At 48.7% G+C, this 18,036-nt stretch overlaps 1 long non-coding RNA gene across 1 annotated transcript; it reads right to left on the reverse strand.

Annotated features, from left to right (window-relative positions):
* Positions 1 to 7,835: 7,835 nt before the first annotated feature.
* On the reverse strand, positions 7,836 to 15,010 carry LOC113898681. The gene is made up of 3 exons (XR_003512714.1): positions 14,920 to 15,010; positions 9,654 to 11,298; positions 7,836 to 9,431 (listed from the first exon to the last, which is right to left on the reverse strand). It is a non-coding gene; the product is annotated as an uncharacterized LOC113898681 (long non-coding RNA).
* Positions 15,011 to 18,036: the final 3,026 nt, after the last annotated feature.

Here is an 18,036-nt window from a genome sequence, read left to right on the forward strand (position 1 = left end):
ACCATGGAAAATAAAGAATTGGGATCAGTTCCTCGAAATCCTGGTCTCCCCATGTCGCTCTCTCTCTCAAACTCTGGCTGAGTCTCCATCTGGAGCGCGGAACCCGCCATGCTTACTAATTATGCCTGGGCTTCTAAGATCCGACCGGGGAGGCCTCAGTGTCTCCTCTCCTTCAGGAGAATGGAAGGACGCCTGCGGCCTCCATAAGTGGTGCAAACTTCTTGTCTTGAAGTTTTATTGGTCTCCCGCGTAAACCAAGCTACTCAGCCTCTTTTCTCCACTGAATTTTCCTACTGAAATATCCTCATTCTATTACTCTTTACATCTCTAATTAATATCTAATTGAAGCTATTGTATCCTGATCCTCACCGACGCCGTCCCCGCTTAGGATCAGCCAAGGCTGGACCCCGGCAGACTATATTAGTTTGCATTTCCCTGTATGCTCAACAGTGTCTTTGCTCATCATTCCGTCTTAAGTGTCAGCCCTTCCTACAGGATAACTTCCCTTTTCTGGAAGTTTGTTCTATAGAATTTGCTTTAGTGAGTTCTAGGGTGGTAAAACCTCCCAGTTTTTGTTTGTTTGTTTGTTTTAATCTCAAACTGTATTTATGGCACTGGGCATATAATTCTAGATGAACATTTATTTTCCGCCAGAGCTTAGATTCTAAATGAAAGTTTGCCAGGCAGAGAGAGGTGGGCAGCAGCAGGTCCCGTTCCTCCTCTCAAAGCGTCTCCAGCTCTTGCAGCCCGAGCAGGCCTTGTGTGTTCTTTCTCCCAGCGTTGTAACGGTGAGCCTGTTGTCCATCACTGAGCAACAATGGGGTTTGTCACCGAGAGTGGCGCTCTCTCCTCACTGCTCATCCAGTACATGCCAGTCTCCATGGTAAAAGCTCTGCATCCGTGAATTCAGTTCACTCTCACGATCTGCTCCTCACTCTTGTTTCTGTGGCATTTCGTGTTTTGCGAAACACTTTATAGTGTCCACTTTGCACGAATGAGACCCAAGGACACAGGTGGGGTGTGCCCTTGAACTTAAGGTAGGGGGACAGACTCTGCCCCTGACACCAGGGCCCTGCCCTTCCCAGCACATCATACCCTCGGCCAGTCTCTGAGCTGCTCTCATCGTCCTTCAGATGCCCTTGGCCTTCCAACTTTCAAGTCACAGAGCAGCTTCTGATAACTGTACGAGTGCAATCTGGTGCAAAATCAGAATTTAGTTTTCTCTTTGTTAGAAACAACAAGATTTTCTTCGACTATTGTTCTGCTCTTGATAAGAGATTGTGAAGAGTTCTTCTTTACATTTCGGGTTATCTGCCTGGAAAGCAAAGGTTTTGCATCCCATAAAAATCTCCTATGCTTTGTGTCTTTCTTGGGTCTTTGATTACTTGGGAGAATTGAGTCTTCTCCGTATTAAAAGAGCTAAGTTTTATTCATAATTATATACACTTTTGTGCGTGCTAAGTTATTTTAGTCCTGTCCGACTCTTTGTGACCCTATCTGTAGCCCACCAGGCTCCTCTGTCCATGGAATTCTTGAGGCAAGAATATTGGAGTGGGTTGCCATTTCCTTCTCCAGGGGATCTTCCTGACCCAGGGGTTGAACTCTTGTCTCTTGCATTGCAGGCAGATTCTTTTCCTTCTGAGTAACCTGGGAAACCCCCCAAACTTCTGTATTTGCCTTTAAAATCTCATATTGTCACCTTGTTCCAACAGATAATTAAACATTATTTACCAATGATCTATGATCCTATTTCATCAAATGTTCAAAACTGTTGACATTTTGGACAACTTCCCCAAATCAGATTCTAAATGGAATCTTTAGACCTCAGATTGACTTTGAAATTTCCCAGAGAGAAATACCTCAATTTGATTAATTCTTTTTTTTAATTTTATTGAAATATAGTTGATGCATAATGCCATGTTAATTTCTGCTGTACAGCAAAGTGATTCAGATACATACATACATATATACAGTATTCTTTTAAAAATACTCTTTCCCATTATGGTTTATGACAGAATGTTGACTATGTTCCCTGTGCTGAGCAGTTGTTGTTTAGTCGCTAAATCGTGTACGACTCTATGCAACGGCCAACTGCAAATTGGCTCTTATCCTTGACTGCATCATAAAAGATTGAATAACAAAGGCATTTGCCATCTGCCTCTATGGAGACTGAACCCCGTGTTTCGATAGCCGTTGACCTTCAACAGCCCCTGAGGGAGTTCAGGGCCGAGGGAGGCACTCAGTGCTCCAGGAAATCAGGTGGGACAGGTCTTTAGATAGTTGGATGTTTTTAGGAATAGATCTTATGGTCTCAATCCTTAAATCTCCTCATATCTAGAGAAGATCCTCATGACTAAGGATCAAAAATCCTTTTGTAAAATGAATGCTTCATGGCAGCAAACTCTCCCTTCACCAAAACCTTATACACTGGCCGTCCCCCACTCCGCTTTGGAGCAGACTCTCGGACACGACCCCGTGGACTGAAGCCCGCTCGGTTCCTCTGTCCACAAGACATCCTGACAAGAACACTGGAGTGGGTCGCTATTTCCTTCTCCTTCCCTTTTCTTTTAATATTTATATTTATTTATTCGTTTGGCTGTGCTGGGTCTTAGTTGCAGCATGCAGGGTCTTTGGCTGAGGCATGCAAGGTTTTTTTTTTTTTTTTTGGTTGTGGCATACAGAATCTAGGTTCTAAGAGAAGCTGAGCACAGCCAGCCAGCAAGGCTCTCAGCTGCAGCCCAGCACAGTAGTCCTTCCCCTGCCCCTGCCTTTCCTCCATCCCATCCCTTCCAGGTCTGGTCAGGGAGAACTCTCCCCACCTCTGTGCTCCCTTAAGCTCTCAAGACTCAGAACAAGACAGGGGGAAGACCAACCAGACCAAAGTTCTTTTTCCTTGTGAAAAATGGATAACAGACAAACAACTGCCACCTCTGGGAGGAGAGAATCTGCAAACTGAGAGTAATTTACCAAATGTCCCCTGAGTCATTGAGCCAAGAAATTAGCACCATGCTTTCTCCTGCTAATATGACTTTAGAAAAGAGATAAAGGACTCTTACTACTCAGTTTCCACCAGACCCTGCAGGCAGAGCTTCAAGATGCTCAGTGCCGTTCAGTCGCTCAGTCGTGTCCGACTCTTTGCGACCCCATGAATCGCAGCACGCCAGGCCTCCCTGTCCATCACCAACTCCCGGAGTTCACTCAAACTCACGTCCATCGAGTCGGTGATGCCATCCAGCCATCTCATCCTCTGTCGTCCCCTTTTCCTCCTGCCCCCAATCCCTCCCAGCATCACAGTCTTTTCCAATGAGTCAACTCTTCACATGAGGTGGCCAAAATACTAGAGTTTCATTTCAGCTTTAGCATCATTCCTTCCAAAGAACACCCAGGACTGATCTCCTTTAGGATGGACTGGTTGGATCTTCCTGCAGTCCAAGGGACTCTCAAGAGTCTTCTCCAGCACCACAGTTCGAAAGCATCAATTCTTCAGCGCTCAGCCTTTTTCACAGTCCAACTCTCACATCCATACATGACCACAGGAAAAACCATAGCCTTGACTAGATGGACCTATGTTGGCAAAGTAAGGTCTCTGCTTTTCAATATGCTATCTAGGTTGGTCATAACTTTTCTTCCAAGGAGTAAGTGTCTTTTAATTCATGGCTGCAATCACCATCTGCAGTGATTTTGGAGCCCAGAAAAATAAAGTCTGACACTGTTTCCACTGTTTCCCCATCTATTTGCCACGAAGTGATGGGACCAGATGCCATGATCTTCGTTTTCTGAATGTTGAGCTTTAAGCCAACTTTTTCACTCTCCTCTTTCACTTTCATCAAGAGGCTTTTTAGTTCCTCTTCACTTTCTGCCATAAGGGTGGTGTCATCTGCATATCTGAGGTTATTGATATTTCTCCCGGCAATCTTGATTCCAGCTTGTGTTTCTTCCAGCCCAGCATTTCTCATGATGTATTCTGCATATAAGTTAAATAAACAGAGTGACAATATATAGCCTCGACGTACTCCTTTTCCTATTTGGAACCAGTCTGTTGTTCCATGTCCAGTTCTAACTGTTGCTTCCTGACCTGCATACAAATTTCTCAAGAGGCAGGTCAGGTGGTCTGGTATTCCTGTCTCTCAGAATTTTCCACAGTGTATTGTGATCCACACAGTCAAAGGCTTTGGCATAGTCAATAAAGCAGAAAGAGATGTTTTTCTGGAACTGTCTTGCTTTTTTGATGATCCAGCAGATGTTGGCAATTTGATCTCTGGTTCCTCTGCCTTTTCTAAAACCAGGTTGAACATCTGGAAGTTCACGGTTCACATATTGCTGAAGCCTGGCTTGGAGAATTTTGAGCATTACTTTACTAGCGTGTGAGATGAGTGCAATTGTGCGGTAGTTTGAGCATTCTTTGGCATTGCCTTTCTTGGGATTGGAATGAAAACTGACCTTTTCCAGTCCTGTGGCCACGGCTGAGTTTTCCAAATTTGCTGGCATATTGAGTGCAGCACTTTCACAGCATCATCTTTCAGGATTTGAAAGAGCTCACCTGCAATTCCATCACCTCCACTAGCTTTGCTTGTAGTGATGCTTTCTAAGGCCCACTTGACTTCACATTCCAGGATGTCTGGCTCTAGGTTAGTGATCACACCATCGTGATTATCTTGGTCGTGAAGACGCTGACTGACCATAAAAATGCTTACCTCATGCCTTCTTTTATCAGGAGTTTCAGGCTCTCTGAGCCCCATCAGCTATGGGGCAAGGAATATTCCATCAGTAAGTTGAATTCAGCCACCCACACGGCCAACTGCTGTGGAGGAAGAAGTTGTCCTCTGCCCTTTTAGGTTCATTTGGCTAATCTAAGAATTAACACGAGACAGATCAATCGGAGAAAATCACACATTTACATAATGTGTATACATCAGTCAGTTCAGTTCAGTCACTCAGTTGTGTCCGATTCTTTGTAACCCCATGGACTGCAGCACGATAGGCTTCCCTGTCCATCACCAACTCCCAGAGTTTACTCAAACTCATGTCCATTGAGTCAGTGATGCCATCCAACCATCTCATCCTCTGTCATCCCCTTCTCCTCCCGCCTTCAATCTTTCCCAGCATCAGGGGCTTTTCCAATGAGTCAGTTCTTTGCAAAAGGTGGCCAAAGTATTGGAGATTCAGCTTCAGCATCAGTCCTTCCAATGAACACCCAGGACTGATCTCCTTTAGGGTGGACTGGTTGGATCTCCTTGTAGTCCAAGGGACTCTCAGGAGTCTTCTCCAACACCACAGTTCAAAAGCATCAATTCTTCAGTGCTCAGCTTTCTTTATGGTCCAACTCTCACATCCATATATGACTCATGGAAAACCATAGCTTTGACTCCCTGACCTTTGTTGGCAAAGTAATGCCTCTGCTTTTTAAAATGCTGTCTAGGTTGGTCATAGATTTTCTTCCAAGGAGCAGTGTCTTAATTTCCAGGCTGCAGTCACAGCTGCAGTGATTCTGGAGCCAAGAAAAGAAGTCCACCGCTCTTTCCATTGTTTCCCATCTATTTGCCGTGAAGTGATGGGACCATGGATGCCATGATCTTAATCTTTTGAATGTTTAGTTTTAAGTCGGCTTTTTCACTCTCTTTCACTTTCATGTCTAATTAGTTACTCAGTCATGGCAGACTCTTTGTGACCCCACAGACTTCTGCAGGGTCCTCTGCCCATGGAATTATCCAGGCAAGAATACTGGAGTCGGTTGCCATTTCCTTCTCCAGGGGGTCTTCCCAGCCCAGGGATCAAACCGACGTCTCCTGTGGCTCCTGCATTGACTGGCGAATTCTTTACCATTGAGCCAGATGGGAGAAACACAAGAAAACTGAGTAATTCACCAAAATTGCCAGAGTCCTCACCTCAAATACCATTTTCAGCTAAATGCAAAAGATGATGTTGGGTATTTGAGACTTATGAAGGGAGCAAGGCAATTCACATGGAGATAGTGTCAACTAGAAACTGGCACTTGCCAAGAGCATCTGCCAGTAACTGAACAACAACCGGGGCATTTGCCATCTGGCCCCGCAGAGATCGAACCTTGTGTCACTACGGCTGCCAGCCTACAGCAGCCCCCAAAGGGAATTCAGGGTGGAGAAGGAGGCACTCCATGCTCTGAGGAAACTGCGGAACTTCTAAAGAAAGAGATTTTCAGGAACTGATTTCATGATCCCAGTCCTTGCATTGCATCATGTCTACAAGAGCACCGAATCCCCCAGCTCCTGGTGACTAGCAGCACGCCTCTTGTAAAGTAAGCGCTTGACCGCACTGAACTCCCCCTTCAATAAAATCTTACATATTGACCTCCCCGCACTGCCTCTTTAGAGCAGACTCAGAGCTGTGTGAGGTGCTGTCTCCCGGGCTGCAGTCCTCATTTGCCGCAAATAAAACTTGATTCGAAACTCTCACATTGTGCATTTTTTAGTTGACAATAGAAAAACAAATGTTGGGTAAATTAGTGTTCTTTTGGCCAGCAGAAACAATGGGGCATAGAGGGGAATTTTAGCAAAGCCATCCTGAGGATAACCATGGATATAACCGAGTATAGCTCCGTGTGAACGACTTCGGGGAGGAGAAAGGATACCTCCCCTCTGGAGGCTGCCCACAGCGAGGGAATGTCTGACTTTATTTCCTCCTGTTTTAGTATAAAAGAAGCCTGAACTCTAACTCAGGCAAGATGCTTCTTTGGGACATGAGTCCATTGTTCTCTTGGTTTGCTGGCTTTCTGAATACAGTTGCTATTCTTTGCCCAAATAATAATAGCAACAACACAAAATGCTGTAGACAGATTTCCCCTGTTTACACACCTGTCAACTTAAAGACACACACACACACATGTGAGAGTTTCAAGTTCAGTTTTATTTGGGCCAAATGAGGACAGCAGCCAGAGCTCTGAGAAACTTCTCCAGAGAGGCAGGGCCAAGGCCAGCAGAGGCGACTCTGTTGAACGGGAAGGTCATACCGTCAGGCGCTTCTCTTTGCAAAAGGTTTTCTGCTAGTCACGAGAAGCTGATGTCACCACGATTCAGTGCTTGCCTGGATATGAGGAGATGCCAGGATTGGACTCATAAAATCAGTTCCTGAAAATCTGTAATTATCTAAAGGCCTGTTCCACCAGTTTTCTGAAGCACAAGATAGCTCATTCCTATTTTCCACCTAGAACTCCCTTCAGGGCAGGTTGAAGATCAACATCTGCAGCAGCTCAGGACTCGGTCCCCACGGAGGCAGGTGGCAAATGCCCTGGTTGTTGTTCAGTTACTGGCAGATGCCCTTGTTCAGTCGCTAAGTCATGTCCCTCTCTTCGTGACCCCACGGACAGTGGCACCCCAGGCTCCTCTGTCCTCCATCATCTCTCAGAGTTTGTTCAAATTCATGCCCATCAAGTCAGTGATGCCACCTAATCATCTCATCCTCTGCCACCCCCTTCTTCACTGTCTTCAATCTTTCTCAGCATCATGGTTTTTTCCAATGAATGGCTTTCACATCAGGTGGTCAAAGTATTGGAGCTTCAGCTTCAGCAACAGTCCTTCCAATGATTTTTCAAGATTAATTTCCTTTAGGATTGACATGCTTGATATCTGTCAGTCCAAGGGACTCTCAAGAGTCTTCTCCAGCACCACAATTCAAAAGCATCAACTTTTAACACTCAGCCTTCTTTATGGTCCAACTCTCACATCTGTGCATGACTACTATAAAACCCATAGCTTTGACTAAACAGACCTTTGTCAGGAAAGTGATGTCTCTGCTTTTTAACATGCTGTCTGGGTTTGTCATAGCTTTTCTTCCAAGGAGCAAGCATCTTTTAATTTCATGGCTGCAGTCACCATCCCCAGTGATATTGGAGCCCAAGAAAATCTGTCACCGTTTCCGCATCTATTTGCTGCTGTAGTGGCTGATGGATTGAGGGCCTCAGCATCCTTTGTTTACGACATGGCAACATTTTTCTTTTCTGTCTTTCTTTTCCTCTGGCCATTCTCTGCTTGTGGGATCTTTGTTCCCTGACCGGAGACTGAACCTGGGCCCTCAGCAGTGAGAGTCTAGAGTCCTAACCATTCTTCATCCCCAGCACATTCTGTGCAGGCATCTGTGTGTTCTATCTGAGAGGCTGTTTGCAGAGAAAGGGAAACCATGATGTGTCAGGGAGAAAGAAAGTTTTCACCATCCTTTCAGAGAAAGCTAAAGGAGAGGCCCTCAGGTGCTCACTTTCTTCAGAAGTCCCCACCAGAGCCAGAGCAAGTAGGAACTGCTAAGGAGTTGAATTTTTAAAAGTCAAACCAGTATATTAAAAAAAAAAAATTACTTTGCTTCCCAGTGTTGGCTGTATTGATAAACCCAACTTTTTTTCAGAGTTCAGTATCCCCTTGAGAGGGGAATAAATGTTGGGTCACAAAACCCCAAGCATCTCACCTCAAGGCTAATTGGTAGAGAACAGCTGGCGAAAGTCCTAAAGGTTTTATCTTCCCTACAACCGATACTGTTACGTTCTAACCCCAACACCAGAGCCCATACTCGTTGCTTTCGCTAATTCTGGAGAATCCAGCTCAGATCCGAATCCAAGGAATGACTCACTCTTGGGATCCCAGAGCGCATCCTCCAGGAGGGGCAAAGTGTCGCCGAGAGGGACTGACCCGGTGGGACGTCCCAGCTGCGCCCAGGCTCTGCTGGGGAAGGAGCCGGGGAGGAAACCACCGGCCTGGCGGGCTTGCCGCTCCGGGGAGCCTGAGACCGACCACACATGCACAGACGCACCCGAAAGCCACCTCTCCAGACGGTGAACAGCCAGGCCCCGAAAGCCCTGGGCTGCAGCCCCTAGGTCTGGCTTCTCGAGGGGCTGGAAGATGCCACCCCAAGCACACCACTCTGCACAGGGAGGCTTCTGAGCTGAAACAGTGAGACAAAGGAAATACAAGATAAACTCTGCCCCACCCCCTGTCAGTAAGGGCTGGACGATTCTTAATTATTTGGCAGTTCTAGACTGTTCTCAGCCCACAGTCGGCACCTAGGACTCTGATCGCAAACCCTGCTGAAACACTTTTGCCTCCATCAGCCTGTGCCAGCCCGTCTTCGCTATCTCAGGGGGCTCGAGTCCCAGGCCTCTGTCGTGTCCTTTCTCTCCCAGCCCCTTGTTCTTCTGCTGGGACGCTGTGGAAGCTGTCGTGCCCAGCACCCCGGTGCCGTGCCACTGAGGTCTCCTGTAGATGCGCCGTGCACGCCTTAGAAGCTCCTGTTGTTTTTCTCCCGTCCATCTGTCTCAAGTGAGCCTCCTCTGCGGCCCCCATCTGTGCCCCTGAGACAGGAGAGAACTGAGGCGCCCTGGAGACAACGAGTGGCCGCCAGGTGTCAGGAGAGTCCACGTCTGCAGCTTGTCCCTGAGACGCCTGCGTTCTCTGGGCGACCGTGAGACTCACCTGGAAAATGGAGGGGTGTGAGGAGGCCACACTCCATCAGACAGACACACGGACAGACAGAAAGCCAGCTGGCTGAAATGAGCCAGACACAGAAAGACAGACACTGCGTGACCTTAAAACCAGCCAGACTCCCAGAACCAGAGCAGAGTGGTGGTCTCTGGGGGCGGGGGCGGGGGGTGAAGTGGAGTGGGGGCGGGGAGGTGTTCCTCAGAGGATGCAGACCTCCAGGTAGAAGGCGAAGATGCTCTGGATCGATGCCAGCCTGGCGCCTGCAGTTGGTAACGCTCTTGCGTCTGCTTGGAACGTGCTCAGAGAGGAGATGTAAGTGTTCTCATCATGAGGAATAAAAGGTGTCTGTGGGCATGCTGGACGCGTCAATGGACCTGGTGTGGGAAACATGTCACACGTATGCAGAACACCGCACCACACACCTTCAGAAGCAATTTCCATTTGTCACGTTTACCTCAAACAAGCTGGGCAGAATAAATCAGCTTCTTAAAAGGAGGACCAGGACATGGGGAGAGGCTGGCGTCTGGCCCCAGACCCAGGCTGAGGGCTGAGCTGAGGACCAGAACCCCTGGCGGGCCCCCGCTTCCTTCCCGGGCCGCGCCGGTGCGTGCAGCCGGCTGATGTGTAATTACGAGCTATCAGAGAGCCGTTCCACTTGGTTCCAACCAGGAGGGCCTCCACCGTCCCAGCTGAGGGACCCGAGCCCTCCTGGGATCAGGTGGCTGTTTGATGGACAGACCCTCAAGTCCTGGTCTCTGATTTTGTCCCATTCACTGCAGCCAAGGAAACGGGGCGGGGTGGGGGTTGTTACTCGGCAGGAATGCCGACCCCGATGGCTGAAGACTGCTGAGTGAGGGCGCCCCCCTCACCGACTGTCACGGGCAATTTGAGGACCCCTATGTCACAGATGGATGAAGGGATGGAGCTTCAGAGACGGGCAGCAGGGAGACTCAGGGCAGAGAGAGCCGGTCTGAAAAGCAGGAACACAGGTATTGATCGAGGACCTGCTGAGAGTAGACCCTGGTCGAGTAGCCCCCGGATTTCCTGTCCTGCGATCCTGGCTTGAACACAGCGAGGCAAGGAGTATCATTCCTCACTGGGTGGATGAGACATCCAGGGCTGGGCGTGAGTGGGGGCCACTGGCCCGTGTTTCTCAGGGCATACTGACTCACCGGACACCCCAGTTCTATAGCTGAATTTCAGAAAGCTAATTTTTGCTTAGAAAACATTCATCGCCAAGTTCCTGGAGGGTGAGTGACCTTCTCTGTGGTCATGCGGGCCCCTGGTTCCGGCACCATTTTGCCTCTGGAGGCCATGAGGTCTCCCCATTCAGCCAGAGAAAGAAGAGGGAGGAGGCTTCCAGAGCCAGGCTGCCAGGGTCCCCGGGCTCATCCATGCCCTCCCCGGGCAGAATCGGCCACATGGCCGGCCCACCGGGGGTGGTTGGGAGTGGGGTCGTGGGCGGCAGAGTCCTGGGCTCAGCAAACCTGGCCAGGCCGTCAAGGTCCCCACCAACCTCTGTCAGCCAGACTCCAAGCCGTGCTTTCTCTTGGACTTAAGGTTTCTGAAAACCAGGGGCCTCCCCCACAGAGTGGGGACCATTCCAGAATGAAAAAGAAGACCACTGTGGAAGGGGCATGACGAGAAAGGGCTGTGGCTGCTCCATCCTTCGCCCTGGGGACCAGGATCCTCACCAGACAAGAGCCGCTCCTCCTGTTGCCGCCACCCCGCCCCCAGCAGGAGCAGGCATCCAACCTCATGCCAGCCAGGCCGTTTGGTGAGGTGTCCTTTGAAATCCAGGGCAGAACCGGAGGTGGCAGCAAATGAAAAGGGAGTTTTACTAACTGAGCAGGAAAACCTGGAACAGAGAAAAGAATATAAAGTTCCCGTATGCAAGTGAGCAGTAAGCAACCGTAACACAGCTTCAAGGCTGCAGCTTTCAGAAACCAAACTCCTCAGTGGCCGTGGCCGGGAATGCCTTCCTCTGATGTTGGAGTCCCCAGAAATGCCCGGGGTTCCCTTCACACCCACGTGCAAGGGCTCCGGATCGTCCAGCTCTCCAAGAGGATCCTGGAAGCAGCCATTGTAGGTTTGAATATTTCTGTTTCTCTCCCTTTCTTCAATTTACCCCAAAAAGAAAAGCAAAGAGTGGGAGCAGTGGCTTGACTGGCGGAAGCAGGGTAAGTGGCTGCTCTGGGTTATCATTCCTACCCCAGTGAACTTGGAGAGAACAGGTCATTTCCTGGAGCCCCAGGGATGGTCTTAGCTCCCCGACTTCATGGGCTGCAGGGGAAGCCATGCTCCCCTCCCTCCTGGCTGGGCCCCGGGATGCTGTGGAGGAAGGAGGGGGCGGTGAACAGCTTCAAGACCCCCAGGTCAGACTTCAGTGTCTCCACGAGGCTCAAATCTAGCACGAGGCTCTCGAATGCAGAGTCAGTGTTGAGATGTCGGCGGTGGGAAGTAAAGGAAGGGCCTGCAGGCCATGGGCCATGCTCTGGCCTCTGAGTTCGCCCACTCAGCAGTGAGGACCCAGAGAAAAGAGACTCTGAAGGCAGAGCCTGTATGGCTGGAGGCCAGCCAGGGACAGCCAGGAAGCCTCTGGCCTGTGGTCAGGGACACACCGTTCCCTGCCCGGCGAAGGGCCTGAGCCTGGGGCAGTTCCCTCAGGCCCAGTGATCATGGCTTTAATCCCGTGCTTGGCTCAAAAATCATCATTATTTCAGACTCAGTAAGCCTGGACTCAGCTTATTAACATGGCATTTTGGTTGCAAAAGGCAGAATCCAGAAGCCATCTGTGAGCTATGATTTCAGGGCCACCAGAAAATCCCCCACCTGTCCCTGACTCTTTCTCTGTTATAGTTTATGAAATCTCCCCACCAGACACAGCTTATCTTAAGGCCTTTAGCTGACTTTCTAGATGGCATAGTTGGTAGAGAATCTGCCTGCCAGCGCAGGAGACTCACAGACTTGGGTTCGATCCCTGGGTCAAGAAGATCTGCCGGAGAAGGAACTGGCAGCCCATTCCTGTATTCTTGCTGGAGAATCCCATGGACAGAGGAGCCTGGCAGGCTACAGTCCCCAGGATTGCTAAGAGTTGGACATGACTGAACAATTTAGCACACACGTTCCCAGATTAGACAGGACTCTGAGTGTGTGTGAGAGTGTTTCCAGATGAGATTAGCATTTGAATAGGTGGACTCAGTAAATCCCTGGGCCCCGCCCGTTGTGAGTGGGCAGCGTCCAGTCAGCTGGGACCCCAATAGGAAAAAGGTGCAGGGAGGAGGATCCCCCATTTCTCCTGCTCATTGACACGCTTGGCTGGCTCATTCAGCTTCTCCTGCCCCTGGCTGGGGTTTACACCTTCCGCTCTGCTGGTTCTCAGGCTTTCAGACCAAACTACCCTGCACCATCCTCTGGTCTCAGCTTGCAGATGGCATGTGGTGGGGCTTCTCAGCCTCTGTAACCATGTGAACCATTTCCTTTCATTGTGTATGTATATGCAAATATGTGTATGTGTGTATGTTTATGTATATATGCATATATATACATGTGTATATACGTGTGTATGTATGTATGTATATGCATATGTATACACACACACGTAAATATATCTCAGTGTGTGTCTCTGAGTCGGCGGGTGAGGACTCTGGAGGCCATCTGAAGGCTGGCCTTCCTCAGTGGCACCTCCCGTGGCCTCCACACCTCGCGCACGGCCTCCTAAAGGGATGCTGGCTGCCTTCAATACACAGTGCTGGCCTGTCCCCAGCGAGGGCTCCCAGGGAGCGTGAGGAGGAGCCACCTGCCTTGGTGATCTGCAGGGGAGTGATATGAGTCACGTCCACCGTGCTCCACCCGTGGAAAGCGAATCACAGTGTCCAGCTCACATCAAGAGGTGCGAACGCGCTTTAAAATAGCACCTTTCTTGAAAACCCTGCTATAGAATTTTTTTTCATTCTTAGTGTAATTACCTTTCAGGAAAAAGCTGAGCGAGACCTGGCTATAGCGTGTGAATTCAAGCGTTAGGCTTCTTGCTATTTCATGAATAAACCAGGTTAGGGGATTAGGAACTAGACCTTGAGACAACACATCCTTGGTTTAAACTACAAAGTAAGATTTTCCTAGCCCTTGAAATATTCAGGAAACGGATATCCCCAGAGTCCTTATTGATCAATTTTGGGTATTTGGAAGTCTTTGTTTCATTGCATTCTAAATCCTTAAATAAAGATTTGTTTGGTTATTTCAGAATAGAGGCCGGTTCATTTTCCAAGTGTCTACAATTCCTAATTGTATCTGAGTATCAAAGCTTCTACAGCCCACACCTATAAATTGTGCTTTATTTTAGGAAATGGGCCTGAGAAATAATATAGCTTGGTTTCTAATGTTAAAACAATTCTCATAACTATCAAAATGACATGGTTGATTCTAGAAAGAGAATAAACTAAGCCTCTGCCATTTTGGGGGGGTAGGGTGTCATTCTTGGAGTCAAAACTGATCTGGGTTTTTAATCATGCCCTATAACTTAATCAAGCATTTGATAAGGCATGTAATTGTGCAAATGTTCTGAGTGGCTTTGGCAAAGAATGTGCTCTCATAAATGCCCTATCTACTCTATTTACATTTCCCACAGTCCTATTCATACAGATAAATGCATGTCTTTCAGCAAAAAATTAAATCATAACTCAGCTCACTTGCTAACCTGCCAAAGACAACACTTGTTTAGTCCCTCAATCGTGTCCCACGTATTGTGACCCCACGGACTGCAGCCCCCCAGGCTCCTCTGTCCATGGGATTCTCCAGGCAAGAACACTGGAGTGGGTTGCCATTTCCTTCTCCAGGGGAGCTTCCCAACCCAGGGGTCACTGCATCTCCTGCAAGTGTCCTGCGTTGCAGGATGACTCTGCTGCTGAGCCTTCAGGGAAGCCCAAAGACAACATGCCAGTCCTTAAAATGATCGGACCAAGGCAAGGCCACATTTGAAAGGCAAATGTGAAAGTCAATCGAGTTGAAATTTGAATAATTAAAGCTTTCTGGTTTATGTAGACAGCATAAAATTATAAGAAGCTAATTATGTCAAGTAATTAGCACATCTTCGGAAATCAAGTGCAAGGGCAGTCTGCTTGGAGACCAGAAGAAACTATACAATCAGAGAATTGAGAAAATGCCGTCGTGTTCTGTGTGGGGCCATGAACTCCACACAGGAAGGGGCAGCGCATCGGCTTGCTGCCTTTAAAGGAGCCTGCTCCCCACGTGCTTGCAGGGCTGGTTTCAGTGTTTAAAGCTGCATTCTTGTCTTCCTGGCTGAAGTTGAAAATTGGTCTGCAGAATGGATGGATCAGATCTTACTCATGAATGGATTTATATTTAATGGCATTTTAAAGGTTGTTTATAATTGGCAGTACAACAGAAAACATCCTTGACACCTATGAGGAAGGCAGCCTGTGAGGCCTGGCACAGAAAGGAGGGGGAAGGGGAGACAGACCTGCAGGGCAGCTGGGTAATCACGCAGGCGGGGAGTGGGCGCACCGAGTCCAGGGACCCTGTTCTCCGACCAGAGACATGCGACCCGGCCTCTCTGTCAAGAGCAAAAAGAGAGGTGGAGTTCAGGGCCGAAGCAGAGCACCAGCATCAGCAGAACCACCTCCTCCCCGCGGGCCTGCGCAGCCAGGGTACCAACAAGCCTACTGAGAGAGAAGCATTTTAATGACTTCCTCGAGGCTGCTGTGTTTTAAGGTTAATGTCTCTTGAGAGATGCCCTGGTCTTTTCTAAAAGATTACAGCATAAAGGAGAGTATTTTGGGTTTTTAGCACCTCTGCCAACAAAGGTATGTCTAGTCAAAGCTATGGTTTTTCCATTGGTCATGTATGGATGTGAGAGTTGGACCATAAAGAAAGTTGAGTGCAGAAGAATTAATGCTTTTGAACTGTGGTGTTGGAGAAGACTCTTGAGAGTCCCTTGGACTGCAAGGAGATCCAACCAGTCCATTCTGAAGGAGATCAGTCCTGGGTGTTCATTGGAAGGACTGATGTTGAAGCTGAAACTCCAATATTTTGGTCACCTGATACGAAGAACTGACTCATTGGAAAAGCCCCTGATGCTGGGAAAGATTGGGGGCAGGAGAAGGCGACCACAGAGGATGAGATGGTTGAATGGCATCACTGACTCGATGGACATGAATTTGAGTGAACTCCGGGAGCTGGTGATGGACAGGGAGGCCTGGCATGCTGCAGTCCATGGAGTCGCAGAGTCAGACATGCATGAGTGACTGAACTGATAAGACCAGGGAGAAACAAAGAGTCAAGAGCAGCCTTGGGGAAACCTTCTGTTTCCCCACCACTGACCGCACACAACAGGATCTCTCAGCTATTTTGCAGATACTGAAACCCCCTCCAGGGGGGAGAAGCTATTGAGTCACAGGTATGCTGCCCATAGGCATGTGGACACCAGACCAGTTGACCTGAAGGTTGGTGATGCTGACCCCGCCTCACGGCACCACCACCAGCCCATCAGAAGAGTGCCCACCAAGTGATCACGCCCCCTTTGAACAATTGCCATAGACTTTCTCACTGTCCTCCCCAGGTGTGCCCACTTGGATTTGAGGGCATTTGCCTGCTGTGGCTCCCTTTGCCTGGCTAAGCAATAAAGCACCCTTTTCTACTTCTCCCAAAGCTCTGTGTCTGAGATTTTATTTAGCACCAGTACGCAGAGAAGCTGAGCTTTCGGCATCGCAGGTAAGCTAGCCTAATCGGTGTGTAAGAAAGATGCAGAGGTTATGCAGCTGAAACAGTGCAATAACCACAGGGCATGGACGCGGGGGCCAAGAGGCCTGGCTGTCCCATGAGTGGTGACGTGAGCTTGAACAAGCCCCTCACCCCTGGGAGGCCCAGCCCCCTCCTCTGTGGAATGGAGACCTCACTACTTCCACAGGTGTGGCAGGTTGGATAATTGGTCCCCACTCTTCCATTAGCTATGAAAGAGTGTTCACCTGCCCTTTACCCTGTGACTTTGCAAGGCCTCCCGGAAGGATCTGACCATGTGACTTGGCCCATTGGCATCAGGCGTGCCCACCGAGCTTGCCTGGCAGGGATGTGGGTAGAGACATCAGTGTGGAGGCTCTGGAAGGAGGATCTAGAGGTCCTTACTAATTCTCACACTCCACCATGAAAGGAACAGCTGGTCAGCTGCTGTCCTTCAGCTATGGCCCCGGAATAGCATTCGGGTCAGACAGAAATTCAACCCATAGCTTGGAGCCAAGCCACCCACACAGCCAGCCCAGCCCTGTGTGGACCAACTGAACCACCAGTGACCTAGACACTCACGAGGATGAAACACAACGTGTGTTCCTGGGAGCCCCTGAGCTTGGGGGTGGCTTATTACTCAGCATTACTGTGATGGCTGTGGACAAATACACTCAGAAGTTCCTGTGAGCTTCTCCTAAGCCAATGAGCATGAGAGTGCTTCATAATCTGCTTTAAAAAAGACACTCATCTGGAACGAATCCTCTAAAGGCAGAAACTTTCGTTACTTTACCTAGAAGAGCTCCTGGTACAAATGGATGGGTGGATTTTTGATAGAAAATATCCGTGTATGGGTTCAATCCCTGGGTTGGGAAGATCCCCTGGAGGAGGGCATGGCGACCCACTCCAGTATCCTTGCTTAGAAAATTCCGTGGACAGAGGAGCCTGGTGGGCTACAGTCCAAGGGATCTCAAAGAGTCAGCCACGACTGAAACGAGTTAGCACACACACATATATGTGTATGAACCCTGGAATTTCTACTCTAGGCACTGTTTTTCTTGGATTTAAGTAATTCATTTCAGTTAATATAAATATCCCTGAGAAAGGTGGTGTTTTTTTTTTTGTAACACTATGATTTGAGGACGTTTGAAGCCAGATACTTGGAATGATTATAGGATCTGTAGAAAATCAGAGGTAAGAGCAGGGGTCTAAGAAATGAATTTCCCACTTTGACCCATGGATAGTTTACACCCTTCAACAAAACTTTAGGCGTTTTACTGAAACTAGCATTCTGTCCCCCCAAAAAATATCTTTCATAAAATAAAGGCACACAGATACACACCCAAACATGTGCACTAATACAGCCCTGAGCACATTTGCAGAGGCTGCACTTGTGTGGGTGTGTCTGTCTACCCACCCATCTATCTTCTGTTTATGCAGAGACAGATCTTTTGCAACCACAAGGGGACTCACATGCTCTGGGAGACAAGAAAGAGAGCTTTGAGAGAATGATTCCATTTGTGTTGAATCTGTACACAAAACGTGTGCTTCATGGACCTGGGGCTCAAGAATATGGGCTGGAAGCCTTGCTCCTTGATGGGACTTTGGACAAAGCATAAAGTAAGGGAGTTTGGGTTAGATAAGTTCCAGCTTCTTTGAAATGTATTCTCTGTACCTTATGAAGGGTGAGATTCTGAGTTTACCTGAACCATTTTGTGACCGCGCTGGCTTAGGGCACTGCTCCTTGAAAGCGGTGTCTATGACTCTAGGGGTCAAAGTGGGAAGCCCATTCCTGAAACCCCTGCTCTGAAAGCTTAATTCCCGGTCTGCTGGCATGCTGGCTGTGATGTGCCCGTCACTC

This window comes from Bos indicus x Bos taurus, chromosome 9, assembly GCF_003369695.1.
Source record: "Bos indicus x Bos taurus breed Angus x Brahman F1 hybrid chromosome 9, Bos_hybrid_MaternalHap_v2.0, whole genome shotgun sequence".
NCBI classification, from domain to species: Eukaryota; Metazoa; Chordata; class Mammalia; order Artiodactyla; family Bovidae; genus Bos; species Bos indicus x Bos taurus.